The sequence below is a fragment of the Eretmochelys imbricata genome, chromosome 9 (assembly GCF_965152235.1).
Source record: "Eretmochelys imbricata isolate rEreImb1 chromosome 9, rEreImb1.hap1, whole genome shotgun sequence".
Classification (NCBI taxonomy): domain Eukaryota; kingdom Metazoa; phylum Chordata; order Testudines; family Cheloniidae; genus Eretmochelys; species Eretmochelys imbricata.
In genome coordinates this window covers 98,359,870-98,380,597 of record NC_135580.1, presented here as the reverse complement: position 1 = coordinate 98,380,597, position 20,728 = coordinate 98,359,870, and the positions used below count along the sequence as shown (strand labels likewise).

At 50.3% G+C, this 20,728-nt stretch overlaps 1 long non-coding RNA gene across 5 annotated transcripts in view; it reads right to left on the bottom strand.

Annotated features, from left to right (window-relative positions):
- Positions 1–1,954: 1,954 nt before the first annotated feature.
- The window catches only part of LOC144270590 (uncharacterized), a 24,352-nt gene continuing 5,578 nt past the window's right edge, over positions 1,955–20,728 (bottom strand). For 3 of the 5 annotated variants that reach the window (XR_013347182.1, XR_013347180.1, XR_013347181.1), the window contains one exon: positions 16,341–20,510. This is a non-coding gene — a long non-coding RNA (uncharacterized LOC144270590). Of the gene's footprint in view, positions 2,777–16,340; positions 20,511–20,728 lie in introns of those variants that run through there. The other 2 variants (XR_013347178.1, XR_013347179.1) reach the window with 2 other exon arrangements.

Below are 20,728 nucleotides of genomic sequence, written 5' to 3'. Positions count from 1 at the left end.
TTAAACCGCCTCCAACAAGCGGCGGCAGCTGTGTTGGTATGAGAGTGTCTCCTGCCGACATAACTCTGTCCACAGCGGCACTTTTGTTAGTGAAATTTATACCAACATTTATACCATTGGGGGAGTTTTTTCACACCTATGACCGACAAAAGTGCTAGCGTAGACAAAGCCTCAGTCCTGGCTGCATTTAGGGCCTGATCCTTCAAGATACTGAGGACCCACTGACTTGAGTAATAGTTCCCTACTTCACTAGGGGTGCTCTGAGAATAAATCCATTCATGTGTCTAAGGCATTCAGATACTACTACAATGGTGGGCTGGAGGGGCATAGATGTACCTACCTTGATAAAGGACAAAAAGTGAGAGTCAAGGATGTTTAGCACATTGTAGGATTAGGCCCTGAAGTATTCTGTCTCTCTAGGTACTTGTATATACCCCATCACTGTGGTGTCTGAGTGCCTCAAAGTGATGAGTCTGCTATCCTCACAATACCCCTAACAGATGGGGAAGAGAGCCATAGGAAGATGAAGGGTACGCCTACACTACAGCCAGGGGTGGGATTTGCAGCTCATGTAGACGTACCTGCGCTGGCTTTAATCCAGCTAGCTCCCCGGAAATAGCAGTGAGACTATGGCGGCCCAAGCTGCATAAACAAGGACATATCCAGAGAGGGTCAAGCAAGGTGAAGCTGGCACCACGGCATCCTCCCCACTCTTTTAGGCAAGCTAGCTGGGGTAAAGCAAGCCTGGGTACTTCTATACCCTTGGCTGCAGCTTAGATGTATCTTAAGTGCCATGCTCGTGGTCATGCAGGAGGTGTGGCAAAGCTGGGAATTGCTCTAGTCCTCTTGACTTCCATTAAACTGTCTTAACCACAAAACTGTTCTTCCATAGGATCAAACAGCCTGTAGGCTTTAAAAACCAGTGTGATGTGTGGACTGATAAATTATAACGGTTGTGAAACATTTTGTTCTGAACAGTGCTTTGTTTAGTTTCTCAGTATGTAAAATTCTGGGAAGGAAGAGACCCTTCTTTTTTGCACTTCATATATAAAATCTTGTATACATCACAGATGAACTTTGTTTACCCTTCAGAAGCAGTGCTCTGATTTAAAAGTTTATTTATATTAAAAATATTGTTCACAGTAAGAAACTTCATTGTACACTATTGTGTCCTAGCTAGGTTAGACTGCAATAATTCAGAACACTTCTGAATTACTGCAGTCTAATTTTAAACATTAAAATGTACTACATTGATACAAATTACATAGTCATTGTCTGAAAAGAAATAGAAGATCATTTACTCTGTAGTCCGGGTATAAAGGACTGGGGGTTGAGTTGCATTTTTTTTAGTTTAAATTCTCTCTTTCTGTAAGTCAAATATACATTTGTCATAGGGTAGCCCTGCCTTGAGCGCCCTCCTATGGGAGGCTGTGGTACAGCAGGCTCAGCTGCATCAGATTCCACTTTGAGTTCCCTGTGATTCCACTTCAGGCTCTCTTGCCTAATACCCCTCCTTGGGGCGGGTTTAGTCCCAAAACATAGTTCAAATAATCTCCAACAAAAGGCCGTTTCTCACAGCCAGTGTACGTAGTCCCTAAAACCCCACTTTTCCCAGTGGGAAAACCCCCTCCCCCGCCTCAGTGCTTGGAGATCATCTTACCAGGGAAGCATCCTTCACTCCCTTGGCTCTCACGTTCACCTGGGTCCACCTCTCCAGTGTGAAGGTGGCAGCAGATAAGCCCCTCTGCTGCTCTCCACCCCCTCTGTCACTGGATTGGGGAGGTCAGCTGGAAATCCGCATTGCTGCTCTCCTGCTTTCCCCCAGGAGCCACATACTGTCTCCTGGCTCTGGCAGCTCTCACCTGCCAACCACTCACTTCCAGGCAGCTCTCACCTGCCTCTTTCCTGACTTGACCCTCAGACAGCCTTGACTCTCCGGGTCTCCCTTTCTTAGAGTCTCCCTGATCTTTATTATAGCCCCAGATGCTGCCCCATCCTCTTGAATTGGCCAAACTGGGACCACCTGTTCTGGCACAGGGGCACTTGACCTGCTTCATTTACAGGAGCCGTGTCTTTACTGGGGGGGAAATGCTTGGTTTTGAATGCTTACAGAAGGTGATACGCAATCCCTGATGCATCTGTAATTTTACACTGGATAATTCAAACCATGGAACATATTTATTTTAGCTGCCTAAATTCTACAAATTACAATTCTGTTGTGTGGAACTTTGGTTTTTTCACCATCTTTGTTATTATGTGAAGCTTAAAGTAGGCTAGCTAAATAAAGCATTAATGAGGCTGAACTAAAAGTATTCTAGAGAACACATTGATGAAGCTTGATTAAAAGCCTTGATACAGTTTGAGTGCTTGCAGTTCATTCAGTTTCATCTTTGTATAATATTGCAATAGAAAATTTACTGTCTGAGGATCCAGCCAAACAAAAACATTTAAATTGCCTTGTAATTGTACATTTCACTGATTAACTAGACATTAGTTGCATTGCATCTTAAATTATGCACTAAAGTCCCTTTATGTTTCTATATTAGTAGATCAACAGTGCTATCTGACGCTACTAAGTAGGTGCCCAGGGTTCACCAAAGGACTGTTCTTGTGTGGTGCAAATTGCTCATTCCCAATTGCACCTTGCAGGATCAGGTTTCAAAAGTGTGGGTACCCTCTTTTATTAGTGAAAGGAGAAGGTAGCACTTTTGTTTTGCGATAGCTTCCTGACTCTGTAAAGGTACCAGGATCCACCATGGTCACAACTGTTGCAGGCCTGAAAATGAAGACAGGAGGAGCCATGTGAAGAGTGGGGCAAAGAAAAGGACAGAGATAAAGGTGAGTGATTTTTTTACTAGGGGAGCTGCTGTGGGAGGGAATGTACTGGCAGTGGTCAGGTAACAAAAGTATCTGCTGCCACTGTCAGGCTGGGTGAAGAAAAAGCTACTTTGGATGGCTAGGGTGGACAGGTTTCTTTAAACTTGACTCCGCTCTGAGTTAATCAGTCACTGATGCTGAAAAACCTCTCTAGTATTACACTAAAATGAATGCAGGACTGGCAGCGGGCCCTCGGCCGCCAGCGTCTGTTCGTTCAGCTGTAGCTGGATCCTCCCCTTCCTTGCAGTTGCTATTATTTAAGTAACAAAAAGTGATTCTTGGCTTCTCCCCTTCCAGCTACAATCAGAAAAAAACCTGCTGTGATTGTCAAGTGTCTTCAGTTTGCTGTCAATCAGTTGCATATTGGTGAACTATAAACTGTGGCATTAGGAAGGGCCTCTTCCCAGGAGAGAACCACTTCCTGTGAGAGGGCCCGGTGTTGATTTTTTTTTTCCTTTCACAACTGCAGCAGAGAAAGAACCAAATACACAGCAAGTGTCCTGCTAGGTCCCTTTTTAACTCCACATCTATGTCCAACTTTTACCACACATATCCATGGTAAATTGGCCTCTGCAATTAGCTAATTAGTCCCCAACCTGTCCACTGCCCAGTTTACACCTTCTGTTGTTGGGATTGCCACAGGATATCAGTGGGGTCAGAATTTGGCCCCATTTCTTTTTCTTGCTCTGTCAGTGGTAACCAGTCACCGGTTTCCATCGGAATGTTGATTATTTCTATGGTAGCTTTTTCTATTTTATATGACAGATATTTAAACACCTTTACTCCAGAGTCTATTAAATTGCGTGGGTGCAGTAAATGCTGTTAACTTTTTCAACCTTGCTGTTTAGGGTCTAGGACGGGGTCGGCAACCTGCGGCTCCGGAGCTTCATGCAGCACTTGGGCTGCTCCCTTATGGGCAGCCGTTTTTTGAGGGGGGTGCGAAGTGCAGGCTCTGGCCGGGAGGCGCTTACCACAGGCGGCTCCCAGCTGGCAGCACAATAGGACTCAAGCAGGCTGCCCGCCTGCCCTGGCCCCATGCTACTCCCGGAAGCGGCTGGCTGGCTGCTGGCATGCCCCTTGAGGGGAGGAGGACAGCGAGTTTCCATGCGCTGTCTGTGCCTGCAAGCACCACCCCTACAGCTCCCATTGGTTGGCTCCCAGCCAATGAGAACTGTGAGGACAGTGCTGGGGTCAGGACAGTACGCAGAGCTGCCTTCCACGCCCACCAGGGGCCGCAGAGACATGCCAGTCGCTTCCGGGAGCAGCGTGGGGCCAGGGCAGGCAGGCAGCCTGCCTGAGCCCTACTGCACTGCCAGATGGGAGCCACCTGTGGTAAGTGCCTCCCGGCCAGAGCCTGCACTTTGCACCCCCTCCAGCACCCCAACCTCCTGCCCAGGTCAGAATCCCCTCCTGCACCAAACTCCCTCCCAGACCCCACACCCCAATCCGCTGCCTCAGCCCAGAGCCACCTCCTGTTTATAATCAAATTCAAACAGCTCATTACCAAGGCAACTGTTGTCTACCAATAAAACTCTTGGAATTCCTTGTGAAAAGGAACTGGATGTGCTCTGCCTTTACTAGTATGTTCCAACATCCAACAGTGTAAAAAGTCTAACGCCAGAAATAAAATAGATCAGATAAATACCTTCAATAAAAAAAAAAAAGGATTGGTGAGTAGTAATAACTTTAATATGCTCAATTATTATTAGTTGATAAATTCTAACTCTACAAGTAGCTTTGCGTGTGATGTGGCTCTCGAAATATTTTGATCAAAGGCAAAAACCAAAAAATGGCTCTTGTTTGGAAGGTGGCCGACCCCTGGTCTCGGAGGTTTTCGTCTTGACCCTGCATTTGGTAGAGGAGATCGCCCTCTGCTGAACAGTGCCTGTTGTAAACGTGCTCAAGCATTTGGTCAGGCTTTTCACAGGGCTCCGTGTCCGCCTAACTCTGCTTGAGAGAGTGTGAAACTCCCACTGACTGAAATGGGAACAGATTTAGGCCAACATGGAGCCCCTCTGAAAAGCCCATCTTCAGTGTACAACTGCAAATAGCATTAGGGCAAAACGGAGGCTATTTACCTTCCAAGGAATGATTCTCCCCCAGATAACACTGGCTGCCAAGTACTTTTCAATTTGGTGTCTAACCACTCCACTTTAGAAGCTGCTGCTGCCACCCAGTGACAAGTAGGCTTCATTGTGCATTACAGACCCTCCCGCAGACTCAGGTGCTAAGGGTCACCTTTAAAAAATGTTGCAATATATTTATTTATCAGACATTTGTCCGTTAAACATCTCTTCTTGGCATTTCTTCCTTCTCTCCCCCCTCCCTGTCCCAAACACACCAAAAATTACTTACAGGGATTTGACAAGGAAACGTTATTTAGTATTAGAATGCCATGTGCAGTATATGACTTTGTAACTTTTTTGGCTAGTAACAGCACAAGTTAGTTAGCTTTTCTGTCTGCTACAGAGCACCAGCCTTTGTGCATCTTCCACACTCCCCTCTCTGCATGTCTGATACACCTCCTGACAGTTATGCACACTCAAAGGTAATTGTTTTCATTTTATGGGTAAGGCTATAGGCATGCTCTTATTTGGTTTAGCATAAACTGAGACCCGAGATACTGGATAGTTTTTATATAGAGACTTGTATTGAACTTGAATATTGAATTGTATTTTGAGGAGTTTTTAATACCCTTTGTTATTTGAGCATGAAAACCATTCCCTCATACGTGCGGGACTCTGTAAGGTAAGTGCAGTCTGCTGCTTTCATGATACTTGACAGTTTTCAATCCAGAAAAGTAAGGTTTCAAGTTGTGCTTTTTTTTTTTTCTTTTTCTTACAGTGAGTTAATTTCCAAGACCCCTGCAGTTACCACTGCATCCAGCAGACCCTTCACCACTTACTCTGTGAATAGTTCACTGGAGTCTTGCTGTAGAGGGCTCGGCTTTATTGTTATTAGCTCTGACTTGCATTCTGTTTTGCCTGATACTTGTGGGCCTTCCACATCTTTAAGCCGTGATGCTGTATCTCACTTTGCAGCTCTCATGGTTTCATGTCATGGACACTGTCATGCCAGCCTGAGAAAACTGGATAGGATGCCCTCTTGGTCTCAGCAGAGGCGGTACTGTTAGTAAAAGGAGGCACTTCTTGTATCCTCCCTCTCTTTCCAAGCACTTTTGCAGCACTTTCAGCCCCACTGATGCAAGGAATAAGGCCCAATTAATAATCATTATTTGTGTTCCCGTATTGCCTAGCCATGGACCAGGTTCCCAGCATCCTAGGCACTGCACAGGCACAGAACAAAAAGCGCTTCTGTCCCAAAGAGCTTACAAACTTGCATATAAGACAAGAGATAACAGATGGATACAGACAGGTAGATGGGGGAATGCAATGAGACAAGATAGGTCAGCATGATAGACAACGGTATCAGCGCATCAGGAGCCTAACCACAGTCAAGTGTGTGGGGTGGGGGGGGGGAAGGTTATAGGTATCCCAGCAAAGGAGAGTATTATCAAAGGAACTGGAGGACAATGAGACAGTTTGGCACATGGGGGGGAATCTAACATGGATCTCAGAACATAACCTTGTTAAAATAAGCAGCAGCGGACGTTGGGTGTCACTTGGTATTCAGTCTAGATCAAAGACTAGCGAAACGGTGAGTGGCAGATCGTCTTGTCTAGACCCTACATCCTAAACCCAGCAATTAAATGGAAGTGACGTAGTGGGATGTACATTAACCTATCATAAAGAACCTCAGGTTTGCAACTTTATAAACGGATCACTAAGATAAATTGAAGAATCTTATTCCACAGCCATACAATTGCACGAGTTTATGACGTTTCCATGGCATCAGACTTACTATTTTTTATAAACCTGTATTGGGACTGTTCCACCTGATTGATTTTAATGAGCGTATGTGCATTAAAGACAAGTATTGAAAAAACTATGTATAAAAGCAAAGATTCCTGTGGCAAGGCCTTTTCTTATATAAGCTCAGCCTGCCGCAGCACTGTGACCATGAGCTCTTCATAAACATGATGCTGGATCAACTCTCACTTTGTTCAGGGTGTGGGAAGGGGCTCTGGGCTGGGGGTTGAGGTGTGGGAGGGGGACAGGGCTCTGGGCTGGGGATGAGGGGTTGGGTGCAGGAGAGGCTCTGGGTTGGGGGTTGCAGTGTGGGAGGGGGACAGGGCTCTGGGCTGGGTTATGGAGTTGGGGTGCAGGAGGGGCTCTGGGTTTGGGGGGACTCAGGGGTGGGGCAGGGGGTTGCAGTGTGGGAGGGGGTCAGGGCTCTGGGCTGGGTTACGGGGTTGGGGTGCAGGAGGGGCTCTGGGTTTGGGGGGACTCAGGGCTGGGGCAGGGGGTTGCAGTGTGGGAGGGGGTCAGGGCTCTGGGCTGGGTTATGGAGTTGGGGTGCAGGAGGGGCTCTGGGTTTGGGGGGACTCAGGGCTGGGGCAGGGGGTTGCAGTGCGGGAGGGGGACAGGGCTCTGGGCTGGGTTACGGGGTTGGGGTGCAGGAGGGGCTCTGGGTTTGGGGGGACTCAGGGCTGGGGCAGGGGGTTGCAGTGCGGGAGGGGGACAGGGCTCTGGGCTGGGTTACGGGGTTGGGGTGCAGGAGGGGCTCTGGGTTTGGGGGGACTCAGGGCTGGGGCAGGGGGTTGCAGTGCGGGAGGGGGACAGGGCTCTGGGCTGGGTTATGGAGTTGGGGTGCAGGAGGGGCTCTGGGTTTGGGGGGGACTCAGGGCTGGGGCAGGGGGTTGCAGTGCGGAAGGGGGACAGGGCTCTGGGCTGGGTTACGGGGTTGGGGTACAGGAGGGGCTCTGGGTTTGGGGGGACTCAGGGCTGGGGCAGGGGGTTGCAGTGTGGGAGGGGGACAGGGCTCTGGGCTGGGTTACGGGGTTGGGGTGCAGGAGGGGCTCTGGGTTTGGGGGGACTCAGGGCTGGGGCAGGGGGTTGCAGTGCGGGAGGGGGACAGGGCTCTGGGCTGGGTTATGGAGTTGGGGTGCAGGAGGGGCTCTGGGTTTGGGGGGGCTCAGGGCTGGGGCAGGGGGTTGCAGTGCGGGAGGGGGACAGGGCTCTGGGCTGGGTTATGGAGTTGGGGTGCAGGAGGGGCTCTGGGTTTGGGGGGACTCAGGGCTGGGGCAGGGGGTTGCAGTGCGGGAGGGGGACAGGGCTCTGGGCTGGGTTACGGGGTTGGGGTGCAGGAGGGGCTCTGGGTTTGGGGGGACTCAGGGCTGGGGCAGGGGGTTGCAGTGCGGGAGGGGGACAGGGCTCTGGGCTGGGTTACAGGGTTGGGGTGCAGGAGGGGCTCTGGGTTTGGGGGGGGACTCAGGGCTGGGGCAGGGGGTTGCAGTGCGGGAGGGGGACAGGGCTCTGGGCTGGGTTACGGGGTTGGGGTGCAGGAGGGGCTCTGGGTTTGGGGGGACTCAGGGCTGGGGCAGGGGGTTGCAGTGCGGGAGGGGGACAGGGCTCTGGGCTGGGTTACAGGGTTGGGGTGCAGGAGGGGCTCTGGGTTTGGGGGGGGACTCAGGGCTGGGGCAGGGGGTTGCAGTGCGGGAGGGGGACAGGGCTCTGGGCTGGGTTACAGGGTTGGGGTGCAGGAGGGGCTCTGGGTTTGGGGGGGCTCAGGGCTGGGGCAGGGGGTTGCAGTGCGGGAGGGGGACAGGGCTCTGGGCTGGGTTACAGGGTTGGGGTGCAGGAGGGGCTCTGGGTTTGGGGGGACTCAGGGCTGGGGCAGGGGGTTGCAGTGTGGGAGGGGGACAGGGCTCTGGGCTGGGTTACAGGGTTGGGGTGCAGGAGGGGCTCTGGGTTTGGGGGGGCTCAGGGCTGGGGCAGGGGGTTGCAGTGCGGGAGGGGGACAGGGCTCTGGGCTGGGTTACAGGGTTGGGGTGCAGGAGGGGCTCTGGGTTTGGGGGGACTCAGGGCTGGGGCAGGGGGTTGCAGTGCGGGAGGGGGACAGGGCTCTGGGCTGGGTTACGGGGTTGGGGTGCAGGAGGGGCTCTGGGTTTGGGGGGGCTCAGGGCTGGGGCAGGGGGTTGCAGTGTGGGAGGGGGTCAGGGCTCTGGGTTTGGGGGGACTCAGGGCTGGGGCAGCGGATTGGGGCACAGGCATGGACTTACCTCCAGCGGCTCAGCCAGGGTGCACCGCGGACCGCGCTGTGCCCCAGAAGCGGCCAGCGGCAGGTCTGGCTCCTAGGTGGAGGCACGCAAGTGGCGCGGTGTGGCTTTTGCCCATAGGCACCGCCCCCCCAACCCCCCATTCCCATTGGCCAGTTCCCAGGCAATGGGCGTGTGGAGCCCCGTGGCCCCTCCTACCTAGAAGCCGGCCCTGGTGCTGGCCACTTCCAGGGCACCACGCGGTGTCGGAACAGGTAGGCACTAGCCTGCCTTAGCCGGGCAGCACCATCGACGGGACTTTCAACGGCCCGGTCGGCGGTGCTGCTCACAGCAAGGGGACCCAGCACCTTACTGGGTCACGACCCATGGATTGAAGAACTCTCTTTTACAGAAATATGGGTAAGGGTTTCCATTCCATCCCTTTCAACAGAACAAAGGCCCAGAAACACATCCTTACGTTCTCCTTGCTGTGACCACACAAATATTCTTATGCTTAGAAATACCTTCAGTTCTTTGAAGCAGGTACTATATATAGTCCTATGTGCCTGTACGGTGCCTACTTCACGGTGAAGTTACAAGTATATAAATAATACCCGTGAGTGAGCTATCCTGATGTAACAGTTCTCCTGATTTGCTGTGCTCACGGCAGCTAACACCTCCACTCTGACAATAGCTATCTAACATCTAATTTCTGACAAATCATGCTTCCACTCGATTATGCACTATTCTTTTAGATAGAGACTTGCCATGTTAATTGGGTAAACATCTTCCGTTAAATTGGTTTTTATGAGGGCCGTAGCGTACTAACTATGGTACAATATTTCCTGGTGGCTTGATTTATCTACCAAAATTGCCTGCTTGTTCAGAGTTCTTACAGCTTCTTCTCCTTTTTGTTCAGCACCAGTGTAATATCACTTTAACCCTGTAACATCCCCTAGGGGTAGACTACATTGAGTGTTTGCAGCAAGTGGACGTAGCGACCTAAAAGGACCCTTATATTTTGTAACATTTAGACTCCAAGTGAGTTAACTTTAAAATGTAAAGCTTTAGTTTACCAGTTAAAGTTTGGCCATGGTCAGAAAAGTGATGATAAAAATGGCACCACATTCTTCCCTGTGTTTGTCACAGTTGCTGATAAATTTGTTGCTTGAGTTAATGCTGTGAAACAACTACAGCTGTAGAAGACTCAAATAGATTTTGCCTCCTACCTGTTGAACGAAATTGTCAAGTTCTGATTGTAGAGTCTTATCACTGGTGATTATTTAAGAAATCCGGACCTAATCGGTAGGACTACCAATTCAAAACATTCTTTGACCTGAAAACCAAACAAATCTGATGTGCAAGTAATGAAGAAATATGGAAATTCAGAATTACTTAATCACTTTTCTGACTAATTCCACTTTAAATTGGTCAGTTCTGTTTGCTATGTTCAAGTGAAATGACTAGCAGGGAAATACGTTTTTCACAGTGACTGATTTTCAAAAAGTTTCTTATTTTGCAAATGCAAATTAAAGGCTAGACATATCTGCCAGATTTGCTGTTGCAATTAGGTAGCTAGATGTCCAAATACTACAATTTGTACCTATAACTAATTTGGGGCACAAAACCATGCCTGCAAAATTGTCAGGTGAGGCCTCTATAAAATCAAGTCCCAAATGTGTGCATTTATTTTGATTCACTTTTGTACTGTAAGCAATACTTACAGCTTTGTGGCATTACCAGAGTTTACACTCAATAGTATTAAGACTAGCAATGTAAAGTGAAAGAGTTAATCTAAATTATAATACTTGAAGAGCGTGTGTGTGTGTGTGTGTAAAGAAGAGAATTACATCTCCCCTTACCGTTCTGAAGGTTTCTGCTTATCCATTATTTAACTTGATTTATTAACACTATGCCACATATTTGAAAAGTGTTTTAGGGTGGTAATTTACAAGCTTTAAACTAAAGCTTTTAAATAATGAATGTGGTATTATGTTATTTCTGTCAGTCAGACATTGTATGTAAAGAATAAGCTATTTCACTTCAACCACAAATCTGAGTAGGAAAATATATCTAAAGATTATTACAGCCTAGACTAAAGACCACTTACTTCATGCAAGTAATCCTGTTGACTTCTCCCATGTGCACTGTGAGGAAGAGTCAACCCCCTTATCTTTATGGCATGATTCACCTACTGTGAAATCATTGCCAACCACTCTGCTACACTTACACATCTCTTACCATAACGGTGCCTGCCATGGCTCCCAGCACATTTTCTGCCTTTGAAACTGGATTCTAAAGTTATCAGCATAGCTTTAACCCAATGTTTGACATGTTGAATTTTAACTGCTAACCTGTCTAATGATTGCATCTGATGAAGTGAGCTATAGCTCACGAAAGCTTATGCTCTAATAAATTTGTTAATCTCTGAGGTGCCACAAGTCCTCCTTTTCTTTTTGTCTAGTGATTGTGGTCTTCCAGTTAGAACTACTTGCATTTTTCAGCTTTATTTTACAGAAAATTAAATATTTAGACTCTCTCACAAGCACTTCTTAACTACCCCCCCGTAACTGTGTCCTGAAAGGTGGGTGTTCTGAAGAACAATCAAGCTGTTGCTTTCATATGAAAGCCTTGCAAGTACTGATTATATTACAGCAGCTCCCTCAGTTTCTGATTCATAATCTAACATCATTATAGAGGGACATTTATACCACCGCTTTGCCCCATCTTGGACTGAAAGGGAATTTTCAAAAGTCACAGAAGGGTAAGGTAGCTAGATCCCACCCACTTCTATTGGGAGATGGGTGCTTAACTGCCCTTTATGCCTTTGAACATTCTCCCAATTTCTCTCTTACTTTCCAGACTGATTCTCCAGGAGTGGAACTGCATCAGTACCGTCAAAATCGCTGGACACATGAAAGTTAACCATACCACGCTGTCTGCGCTGGTTCGGCCGGCTATTCGACTTGTCAGTAGCACCCCCGCTGCCACGCCTGCCCTGCCCAGATCTGATCTCACAAGACCACAGACATTTACTTCACCCAAACCTCGGGGCCTTTCACCTGACCCAGTACTGAGTTTACAGTCGTGCCAGGCCAATAGTAAGAAGGGGCCCCATCACCCAGACTGTGGCGCCAACCCTCTCTGCTCTGCCCCCTCCTGGGCTTACTTCTTCCCACCCTCCCCTCCTGGGCAAGCAGCAGGCGGGGCTCTGGGGGGAAGAGACTGAGCACGGACAGAGCTTGGGCAGAGCAGGGGGTGGGCACTGGGGCCCATAAAAGATTAATTTGGCCCTGACCTGACCATGTGGAAGCTCCATGGTTGAACTCAGAGGAGCAAGCCTGTTAGGAACAAGTCCATCATGGCTACTTACCTGGCTAAATGGAAACATTTCTCCGTTTAGTCTTCCCTTCAATCTATGCTGGAAAACCTGCTCCATCTGAAGGAACAAGGTCTGGCCCTCGCATCTAACAAGTTTCATCTAGTGATGATCTCAGCGTTCCATCTGCTGGTGAGCGGCAGAGCCGTCTTCTCGCACAACACGTCCATACACGTTTTTAAAGGGTTAGAAAGGCTTTACCCTCAGACCCATGAGCCAATTCCACAGTGGAATTTAAACTGGGTCCTATTCAGGCTCACAGGCCCTCCCTTCAAGCCACTAGACCCGTGCCCTCTGCTATTTCTCTACTGGAAGGTTGCCATATTTCAGCTTCACGCTCCCAAAAGGAGTGGATGCCTGGGATGAGCAGTGCCTCTGAAAGAAAAGGCTGCAACCTGCTTGTCAAGTGCAGGTGATTAAAGAGCAGCTCCAGCAAATGCTAGTCTGAGCATAGGATTTGGAGATCCAAGAAGCCCCTCAGATTGTGAGCCAACGTAAAAGAGCAGCTACCCTCCCACAAAGGAGGACCCTGAGCAAATCACCATTTCCTTTGGAGGAGTAACATCACCAGTTAGCTCTCAGCTACACTGCAGGCTCTGCGTTCCTGTGCACTACATATAAATATGGATAATTTGTAGGAATGGGTTCTTTGGCTGGCTTCAGGGCTGTACTCTGCAGAGGGAACCAAATGTAAACTGTGGATAACAGATCTAAATCCAGCAGGAAAGATTAGGCTGCATAAGCTCTTCAGGGCAGGGGCTCTTTCTTTTGTCCGTCTGTACAACAGCAAATACAACAAAGCCCCAACCCTGATGGTGATGTCTGGGTGCTACTGTGGTACACATCAAGAAAGTATGACCCAGTTAAGACGAGCCATCCTCTGTATATTCAACAGCCTTATCAATTTCACTTATGGAACCCACTGCATTGCTTACCTTGACTTTCATGATTAGTATGTGGCTAGGTTTCTTCAGAAATGACTAAAGGAAAAAGCAAAGAGAATTTACAAAACTGTCATAAGTGTGTGTTTGTTGGAAGCTGCGGGAGGTTTAGAAAATCCCTGTTCTCTTTCTCATGTTAATATGCAAAGCTAGAACTTAGCCAACCCATCTTAAAGCCTGAGAAAGAAATGGTTGAATTGTGAGACGTTAGAATGGCAAAGCTGCTCTGCTGGAATGATGTACCCACGCTGCAGCAAAGAAGCAGGGAACATTTGTCTTTGACAAATGAATTAATTGAGGACAAGTGGGCGACTGCACTGAGTGGGAGTCCTGTAGCAGCTGGACCTCTCACTGGTAACTGTCTGCTGACCCCAGCCTGGAGGTTAAAGAGCTAGTTGTGATTTTCCCCACTCTAGCAAGGGGAGATCCCTTCTCAGAGCCGCAAACCACCAAGGGGACCAGCTCCTCTTGTGACCAATCACTTTCCGACAGACAGGATGGGAAAAAGAGAGGAAAGAACCATCAATCACAGGTGCTGCTCACATTACTTAATGCACTCATGGGAAGTGCTCAGATGCTGCCCTGCTGGCTACAGGTAAAAGCATCATGCCAGATGGGAAGCCTAGGAACCATGGAGGGTTGAGAGGTGCTGGGCAAGGTATTGGTAGGTTGAAGATGAAAGACTGCAACAAGTTGCTCCTGAAAGGTGAATGGCTAGGGTGCTTCAAAAAATAGCTACATAAAAGGGGCTTGAGAAGGCAGGTTGCAGGATCTGGCTCCAGATCTCATATACTCTCTGTGATAAACGGTATTTTTCTGCCAGCCCAGCAAATATTACCTGGGGTCTGAAAGCCAAGCTGAGTTATTCTCTACCTATCCCTCCTCCCCAGCCACACAGCTTGTACTGGCAAAATGTCCATGGACTTGAATAGGAGTTTGCCAGAGACGGGCTCTTAGGACTGAACACTTTGACCAAATTTTCAAATACGGGTGCCTAAGAGAGGTCCCGATTTTCAGAGGCACTGAGCAGCCCTGACTGCCATTGAGGGCTTGCACTTGGGAGGAGGCTGCTGCCTTTTCTTTCGGACGCGCTGCTCACCGAAACCCGCCGCTCCCCGGGCCTTCCCGCCTCCTCGACAGAAACTTCCCAGCTTCACCCGCCCGCACCTCAGAAGCGCCGGCCCCTGCTTTGCTCTCCACCTTCGGACTCTGAGAACAGCCCGGGGCAGGGATCGCAGCGCCCGTCGGAGCTCCAGCACCGGCCGCTCCCCGGGGGGACTGGAGAGGCGAGGCGAGAGCCCCCTTGGGTGCTGCAAATCAGAGCGGTGTAGCCCGGAGCAAGCCGCGGGCGGGTCGCAGCCTGCGCCGGGCTCAGCCCTTCCAGGGCGAGGAGCGAGTCCCCGCCCCGTGGGGCTCGGGGTTCAAGATTTGAGCGCCTAGGGCAGGATCCTGCCCGACGTCTCTGCCATCGGGGCTGGGCTGTTCCGTCCCGTCCCGTCCCTCGCGGGCTCCCCCACGCCCGGGGCCTCCCACCGCCCGGGCCCGCGCGCCTCTCCCCCAGGGTCGGGCTCGAACCCCGGCTGGAGGGGGGCCCCTTTGCCTCGGACCCGCCGCCGGCTCCGCTCAAATCTCCGCCCGCTTTGCCCGCCGGAGCGGCTCCAGCCTGAGCGAGCCGCGCACCCCGACCGCCCCCGGCACCCCGCAGCGGCGGCTCCTGGCGCCGAAGCCCGGCGGCGGCGAGCACGTGGCGAGTGTGAACGGGCGGGCAGCGGAACCGGGACCTGCCGCCGGAGCCGGCGCGACCGCCCCCTGCCGCGGGCAGAGCGCAGCTGGCGGAGACTCCCGGGGAGCCGGGGCCGGGGCCGGCCCGTCCCAGCCGCCCGGACCCCGGCTGCCGCGCGGGGCGCCCCCAGCAGAGCCTTTGCCCGAAGCTCCGGCGCCCACGCTTCGGCCGAGCGCCCCCGGGGCAGGACCCCTGGAGGTGCCGCCGGAAGGACGCAGCGCCGGGGAGCTCCCGGCCGGGCTCGGGGGCCCCCAGGGCGGCTGATGGGCAGAGCGGGCTGGGAGCCGGCAGCTCTGGGGAGGCCGCGCCGAGCTCCCCGGGACACGCGTTCGCTCGCCCGCCCGGCCCCCTGCCGGCTTCGGGCGGCGCTGCAGGGCCCCGCGGCGAGACCGGGGGCCCTAGGCCGGGGGCGCTGCAGCGGGGCCGGTCGGGGGCGTAGCCGCCACCCCGGCCGCTCGGGGCATTTGGCGTTAGCAGCCCGGCTCAGGAACCGATCCCGGTACGGACCACCCCCCCCCCCCCCCCAGCTGCAGGGCGGCTCCGGGGGAGCTCGCAGCCCCGTTTTCCCAGGTAGTCTCCCCAGCGGGCCGGGACACTGCGCCCACAGGCAGCGTCCGCCCCCGCAGGCGCTTTTGAGCCCCAACAGCTTCCAGGGAAGAGCCAGCTGGCACCTTGGCACAGCTCTAGGGTTCAGCCCCCCACCCCACCTTATAGCAGATGATGCCTACCCAAGCCCCCCGTGAGCCACCCCAGAGCATGCACATTACCCTCCCTTGGGGCTACTGCCCAGTCTAACCCACCGCAGCACCTGCAAGGAAGAGCCAGGCCAGTCCTGGGCCCTGGCTACTGCAGCTTTTATTCTTAGCAAGTAGGGGCCAGGCTGAGAGGTGGGTCTGCGATGACCCCACAGCTCAGGGAACGGCTCCACCAGGTGAGCACCCATGGCTCTGCCCACCCTCAGCGAGACACGAGCCAGCCCCAGCAGCTGGCCCTTGCCATCAGGACCCTCGTCCTGTGCTCGTGCAGCTGGCCCCTGGCCTACCCAGCCAACGCTCCTTGGGTTCTTATTCTACGGGACCCGTGGCACCTGGAGCACATTCGGAATCTGGAGGCTGCTGTTAATAAACCGCATTAAGATACCCGCTGTTCAGACAGTGAAGTGAATGAGCTCTGCAAACAGATCTCTGCCTACCCATCCTTCAAATGCCTCTTGCTTCCCTCTCCGGCACCACTAGCCCATTAAATAATACACAGCTCAAGAACAATTTTTCCCACCTTCATATTATTTTGTTCTTAAGTCAGATCTACAGACCAGGAAACCTCTTAATACCCCTCTTAAAAACCTGATCATACAGCATCTCTCCAAATTTAACAGTGCGATAAGGTTGTTTTGTTGCCCTAGGCACCACAGGCTGGCAGCAACAGCACTGGTTCCTGCCGTAGGCACGACCATCCAGCCTCACTAAAGCAGCAATGCAATACTGGAGAGCAGCTAGGCAATCCTAAACTCCAGTATTTACGTGCTGCTACAGCACTGCTGACATGCTTCCACTGTGAAGAGGTCTCTGTGACTTCCAGAACCCCGTTTTTACAATCCCTGATGGTTGTCATAGTAACTACAATTTATTTGTCTTAAACAGAGGAAAGAATGTTGAAGAAAACAGGAAGCAGGATTACTTCAGGCAACATGCAACTGGTGTAAGTCAACTGAAGACACAACATTAAAGATGACTTAGCGTCATCTTAATAGACTATTATGGATATTGGAAGGTAATGAAATATTGAACAATCACATGGCCTGTGATCGGGGCAACAGGTTAGAATAACGCAAATCCCTGGACCCATTTTAGGCAAATTCACCAAAGGCATAAAACCAATACTCTACCTTTGCCGGCTGGAAAGAAAGCGTACATGTAAAAGCAGTACAAAAATGTATCTAAACATACCTGTTCAACTGATCTAAGAGATACATGAGAATGTGGTAGCTTCCACGGCTGACACCCAGAAGCTCCCTTTCTTGTCTATCCTTGAGGTAATGAGGCAGCCCAGAATGGTCTGTATCTCCTTGTCCCTACAAACCATGATGTGCTGCTACATCTCCTCAAAGCCCAACAATGTTGAAATTCCAAATGGTATTTTGACTATTTTTAAACATGATACAAAGGTACTGAAGAGCACAATACAATCCAATGAAGACATTTGTAACATTCGCTTATTACAAAACGTTAAACGTTCTTCAATTCTGTTCTACCAGAAAGTCTGCAACTAAAAAAGAGAGCAAGTAGTTATACAAGTGTATCATGACTGCAATCATTTTTTAAAAAACAAAAATAAAAAAACCTACTTCGTCTGCCCAAAATGCACAGTAGACTTGTTGCAGGTAACTACATTTTCAGACCAGCCAGGTCTCCTGCTCCTGCTCCATACTACCTTTCCAGCCTTTTTAAATAGGCTATTGGGAAATCTCAAGAGTCTACAGCAGGGGTGGCCAACCTGAGCCTGAGAAGGAGCCAGAATTTACCAATGTACATTGCCAAAGAGCCACAGTATTATGTCAGCAGCCCCCGCATCAGCTCCCACACCCCTGCGCCTCCCCTTCCCTCCCACCTCCCGATCAGCTGTTTCGTGGCATGCAGGAGGTGAGGGGGAGGAGCGAGGGCATGGCAGGCTGAGGGGAGGGGGCGGGAAGGGGTGGAGTGGGGGCAGGGCCTGGGGTTGAGCAGTGAGCAGTCACCGGAACATTGGAAAGTTGGCGCCTGGAGCTCCAGCCCCGGAGTCGGTGCCTAGACAAGGAGCCGGATATTAGTTTCTGAAGAGCCGCATGTGGCTCTGGAGCCACAGGCTGGCCACCCCAGGAGTACAGCTTTTTTTGTGCGCACGCTGCATATACTGGGATCAGGAGCTCCTACAAGCAGTGACAGCTGTGTAAGGAATAGTTATAGTGTTAGAGCAGTGGTTCTCAAACTTTTGTACTGGTGATCCCTTTCACATAGCAAGCCTCTGAGTGCAACCCCCCCCCCCATAAATTAAAAACACTTACTATATTTAACACCATTAGAAATGCTGGATACAAAGTAGCGTTTGGCGTGGAGGCGGACAGCTCATGACCCCTCCACGTAATAACCTTGCAACCCCCTGAGGGGTCCCGACCCCGCGCTAGAGAAGCCCTGTGCTAAAGTATTTGTTTGCCATTTCCCTGAAGTATTTCAATTTAGATGATCCAGATTCCTCAGATTCACTTTCAGGGCATAATTTGAAGCAAATATTTCTCTTTTTCTATTTGTTTTTAGGGTTCATGCTGCTCAGATTTCCCCTTTCAAATTTGAATGAAATCAGCGATGAGAAATGATCACAGCTGCCTTGAAATTTTTCAGAGCATTCCCTGCCTATGCAGATAGGGAACACCACACTTTTGGAAGAGGCAAGGAGGGAGAAGAGAAGGAGTGCGAGTAGGTCTTTTTGTGGGGTCCCTGACTTCACAGCGTGGCACCTTAAGATGTAATTACAAGTTAGCCTAAGCACCAGTACAGATGGCCTGACTTTTCTTTGCATTTCTTTTTGACATTTTCACAGTTATGTGATAAATAAGTTAGGAGCAGTACTAACAGGTATATGTTCGTACAACTCATCTTCTTAGGGCTTGTCATCATGAAGAAAACAGGAACTGTGTTAGACATATGGCATTGAGATGTCTCCCACCAATGGTATGCTATCACCTGTGCTAAGCACTCTGAATACATTTTTGGGGTCCATGTTATCCCTCCCCTTTTTAAACAGAACTTTAAAATGGGAATTCTAATGGTTTGTGCTGAATTTATGAAAATTTACACTAATGCTTTTTTGCTAGCAGATCTATTTTGCTTTCTCACTTGAATACTGGCATTGTCGGCCAAACAACTCAAAGGGTGAATGCTATTAACCCTTTTTCGTACTGTTTCTCTAACAATATCTTGCTTGACCGTACCTGCTTAGTCTGTTTGAGAGAAGAAATAAAATAATACCCAAAAGGGTAAGCGGTTTAGTTTAATAAGCAAAAATAAACAAGCCCTTGGTTCTAGAACTCCATTTTTATTCTAGATTGAGATTCAAGTTATAGAATGATGATCTCAAGGGATTGGGTGTGCAGAACTCTCAAAATCCTTAAAATAAATCAGATTCTAAACCAAGAGGGCAAATAGATCCTGCCTTTTAAAAAGAAGGGTGACGTTTCCAAGCCACTGCCAATCTATTACCACCAAGCTCTTACTTGGAGAAAAGAGGAAGTCAGTTTTCACAATGTAAATAGGGTTATTTGGGAGAGGAACACGAGGCCAGTAGAGATGTACAACATAATATAGATATGAGAAAATATTCTTACCAATGCAAGCCATCAGAACAATTCTCTCAAAGGGTATAATGCTGTTAATCATCTCATGCAGTATAATTAGGTTTTTTGTTTTGTGGTTTAAATAGCCAGTTTTGTACTTTGCATAAGTCAGTACTGAAGTAAAGACTGTAACTTAAGAGCATCTTCCCTGAGGAAGTTTTGGCGAAGGACTCTCTCTTGCTGTTAATTGCAGTTCACTTCAGTAGGAATTCCATATATCCAGCACCTCCAGGCTAGACCCTAAGGCAGGGGTGGGCAAACTTTTTGGCCCAAGAGCCACATTCGGATATAGGAATTGTATGGCAGGCCATGAATGCTCATAAAATTGGGGTTGGGGTGTGGGAGGGGGCTCTGGGTTGGTGAGGAAGGTGCGTGGAAGGGGGAGTGCTCCGGTTGGGGTGCAGGCTCTGGGGTGGGGCTAAGGATGAGGGGATTGGGGTGCAGGAGGTTGCTCCAGGCTGGGACCAAGGGGTTCGGAGGGCAGGGGGAAGGAGATCAGGGCAGGGAGTTGGGATGCAGGCTCAGAGGTGCAGGCTCTGGGCGGCGCTTACCTCAAGCAGCTCCCGGAAGCAGCAGCATGTCCCCACTCCTGCTCCCACGCGGAGGCGCGGCCAAGCAACTCTGCTGTGCACTGCCTCTGCAGCTCCCATTGGCTGTGGTTCCTGGCCAATGGGAGCTGCGGGGGCAGCACTTGGGGCAGAGACAGCATGTGAAGTGGAGCCCCCTGGCTGCCCCTTTGCACAGGAGCCAGAAGGGGGACATGCTGTTGCTTCCAGGAGCCGCACAGAGCGGCCCCCAACCCTGCTCCCCGGCTGGAGTGCTGGAATAGGGAAAGCCCCAGACTCCACTCCCCAGCGGGAGCTCAAGGGCCGGATTAAAATGGCTGGCAGGCCAGATGTGGCCCACGGGCCGTAGTTTACCCATCCCTGCCCTAAGGGTACTTGAAAAGTTATTGGCTATACTAGGTTCACTTTTCCAACTCACCTTGACTGAACGCAATGATGCATCAGTTTGTTCTGAAAATATGACTCTCTTGGGACACAATTTAACTTCTTTTTCAATATGAACTAGAAAACAACAAAGTAGAGTTTATAAAGTGTTCCAACAGATTGTACCTTAGACAGGTGATACACATTATAGTGCACTGACTAATCAAACAGCAATCAAATTTTTTGCCAGTTAGGCCTAAAGACAAAGACTATTACGGCTTCAATGTGTGTTCATCCTATTAACTGGCAGGGGAGGGTTGTGTGGAGGAGGGAGCAGGGGGACTCATGCTTTCATT